The sequence below is a fragment of the Armigeres subalbatus genome, unplaced genomic scaffold (assembly GCF_024139115.2).
Source record: "Armigeres subalbatus isolate Guangzhou_Male unplaced genomic scaffold, GZ_Asu_2 Contig1195, whole genome shotgun sequence".
Lineage (NCBI taxonomy): Eukaryota > Metazoa > Arthropoda > Insecta > Diptera > Culicidae > Armigeres > Armigeres subalbatus.
This window is the reverse complement of record NW_026941951.1, coordinates 17,661-21,182: the sequence shown is the minus strand read 5'-3', so window position 1 is coordinate 21,182 and position 3,522 is coordinate 17,661. Positions and strand designations below refer to the sequence as shown.

Here is a 3,522-nt window from a genome sequence, read left to right as displayed (position 1 = left end):
GTTGAACAAACTATACATAACACGAATTGGGTCATTCTGGCCGTACTCAGTGCGTCTGAAGCTTAAACTTAGAAAGTCAGAACTACGTAAAATACGAGGAAGAATGTTTATATTCATTAGCCTCGAAATGCTAGGTGAGTCTATTGTCCCTAATAATATTTCCTACAAACAAAACGCGGTGCAAGTTGCGTCTCAAGAAAGCGTCTCCATCCCTAATAGTCAACAACGTTCCTCGTAAGCTCAGTAGGATTATTCCATGGTAGACGTCTTAGTGCACATTTGATAAATTTTGATTGTACTGCCTCTATTCTAGATTTCCAATTAACCATATCAAGCTCTATCTGGTAAAGGGCGAATGTCGCCAAGAGAATTCTCTTCGTCAAAACTTCCCCTCTTTTGAATAAAAGTAAGCAGGGGATTTCTTTTGGTTTATCACCTCAGAACGCAAGTTCGGATTGTTTTCTATCGTTCTGAGGTGATAAACCGCAAAGAAATCTGTTGCTTGTCACTTTTATATAAAAGAGGGGAAGTCGACGAAGAGAATCCTCTCTTGCGACATTCGCCCTTATTCCAGATAGAGCTTGATATAGGGACTCCATACTACAGAGGCATATTCGAGTCCCGTACGCACTAATGTGTAAAAAAGGCTTCACAAGGTATATGGATCACGAAATTCACTGGAAAATCTTATTAAAACCCAAGATTCCTGTTTGCTTTTGAAATAATGTTAGAAAAGTGACCTATTGAACGTCAAAGCTGAATTTAATAAAATACCGAGGTATTTTATACACTCGACCCTTTCCAATGTTTCGTTATATAGGGAGTAGCGCCAGGTGATGGAGGAATGTCTACGTGTGAATGATATCACCGCGCATTTCTGAACACTTACAATGAGATTATTTTTATCACACCATTTCACAAACATATCAGCTAGCTTTTGAAGTTTCAGACAATCTTCTATACATTTGATTACTAAGAAAATCATCAGTATAGAGAATTCTGCATCATGAGGGCAGTACAAGACATACATCATTAAAAAACAGGGAAAACAAAAGTGGTCCTAGATTACTCCCTTGAGGAACACCTGATTTGTTACAGAAAGTATATGATTCAACTCCGCCTAATTTAACAGACAATCTGCGGTTTGTTAGGTATGACTCCAACCAGGTAATGAAGAGTCAGCAGCACCCATGTGTTTCATTTTCGCAAGCAGCAAGCGATGATCAACACGGTCGAAGCCAGCTTTCAGATCCGTGTAAACGGTATCAACTTGGAAACCTCGGCTATTTTTGATGTAGAACGATGTGAATTCAGTCAGACTGGTTGATTCAGAACGACCCGAGTAGAACCCATGCTGTCAACCGAAATGTAGTTCTTCGCCTCGTTGAAAAGACCATTTCGTTGGACCCAGCACACAGCGATGTTATTCCACGGTAATTTGCGATGTCCTGTTTATCCCCTTTTTTAAACTCAGGAAACATCATACTTTTCTTCCAGTGGTCAGGGAACTTTGACTGCATCATAGAATTATTGCATATTGACGCAAATGGTTCACAAAGAGTATCAATGTATTTTTTGAAAATCACCGAAGGGACTCCGTCAGGCCCAGGTTGCCATGAAGATTTCATCTTTTCAATACCCATTCCTACTTGGTCATTGGGAAAGGTAATGTTATGCATATCCAATACATTCTGCGGCACACTGAGAAGCACATAATCAATTTGCTGATCTGAAGCTGTTTCGTTGCAGAATACTTTTGAGAAATTATTTGCAAACAAGTTGCTCAGTTCTTCTGGTGAGCTGGCGCTGTCGTCTTGTAGAAACATACGGCAGGAAAAACCAGATTCTTTCCGCGCACTGTTAACATATTCCTAGAACAGTTTAGGATTGCGTTCTAGATCTGTTTCCGTTTTCTGTATATGCAGTGAGTAAAGCTGCCGATTGTAGTTCTTGTAGCTTGAATAAACTCTCGTTTAGTAGAGAGATTCTTGTTGCTTTTGTATATTCGAAGCACTCTAGCTCGACCACGTTTCAGATCGCGTAGCAGCTGGTTAGACCACGGTGGAGTCAATGGTTTTCGTTGGACAGGAACGTGCTTTTGGAAAAGCTTTTCCACACGATGGCGGCGTGAGCTTGGGTGGAAATGGCCGAACTAAAGGTGCGGAAGGAGTGGCGACTGGACGGAAAGCTTCCGATTTTAACTTCCCGAGAGCGTCCGGAATAACCGTTCCCTCGAACTAGTAGCCCACTTTCCCTTACGACCCGGCTTCACGTACCTTTCCGATTCACCGGGCGAGGACTAAGCTAAGCTACTAATTCTCGGTTCACCGTACGATGATTTGCGACGTACGTGAACCGCGCTCTCGACACCTGACCACCAGGGAGTGTAACGTAATGGTGGTCTTATCAACAGTTTTTGGCGACTGTCGGGTGAATTTCGCTCGACTATCTCACGAACTGCACTCCCCTCCGTTTAACTACCCCGAAAGGCGGGCCTTAGCGGACACGCAAGCTCAATTTTGGTCGCACCGCGATCCACAGCAAAATGGATGGAACCCCAATTCGACTCCGCTGGTCGTCACAAAATTCCAGCCCGTACAAAAAAAGCGCCTACGCGCTGGAAGTCCAACGCGAATGGCGAACGTTAGTCGTGTGCAAAATTAAAGTCATAAATTAGAATTACCTTTTTCTGTCTCAATATCTACTCCGACAAATGGAGAGAATCGCGAAAGTGTCAGACGCACTGACCGAAATAAGCAGCTATCTGGAAGACACCAAAAGATTCTGTTTCAAGCACTTCACTTTACACCACTGTTCTCAATTATTACCTTCTGCAAACTTTGAAGGAACACGTTTCACTTTGTAGAAAACTTAAATTGTTCGGAACTTGGAAACCGCGATACTTCTCTTCCTCTAGTGCGAGCGAAAATGAACGAGCTTAAGGATTTCTACCTTCAAGAAACCTTGAAGGACAATTGCTGGTTATGTATAAAGATTCAAATGGCGATATCAATTTGGCGCCTTCCCAGGATCGAGCAAATGGTTGAAAAAGAGCTATCTAGTTTCAGGAGCCATTACTGCACTCACTGAAACAGTATACCACTTTGCTTAGCCGAGACGCAAACCGCTCGAAATATTTCCTCACCCAAGATGGTCAAATAGCACTATCCAACAAAATTGAACTTTTTTTCGCTCCCTTCAACTATTTTAATGTACTCAACAGAATTTTTACGCTGAATTCAGGTACGTATTCAGATTTTCTGTAACTTACGTCCAGTTTTTTGAGAAAAACGAATTTTAATTCACAAAAGTACGTATTTTCATAGAAACTTGGTTTCTTTCCCCTGCAAAGCTGAATTTCGGCTCCTCACTTTTAGAATAAAGTTTGAATTTTGTAGAATGGGCCTTGTAGAATGCATGTGGGTTGTTGGATTTCACTCGGCACGTTCAATTGTTGTGAAAAACGGAACTTCATTCACAAAAGTACGTATTTTCACAGAAAGTTGGTTTCTCTCCTCTACA

General features: G+C 41.8%; 1 long non-coding RNA gene across 1 annotated transcript; it reads right to left on the bottom strand.

Moving 5' to 3' along the window:
• Positions 1 to 2,500: 2,500 nt before the first annotated feature.
• LOC134202364 (uncharacterized) lies at positions 2,501 to 3,139 on the bottom strand. The gene is made up of 3 exons (XR_009977209.1): positions 2,829 to 3,139; positions 2,684 to 2,764; positions 2,501 to 2,617 (listed from the first exon to the last, which is right to left on the bottom strand). It is a non-coding gene; the product is annotated as an uncharacterized LOC134202364 (long non-coding RNA).
• Between the last annotated feature and the right edge of the window lie 383 nt (positions 3,140 to 3,522).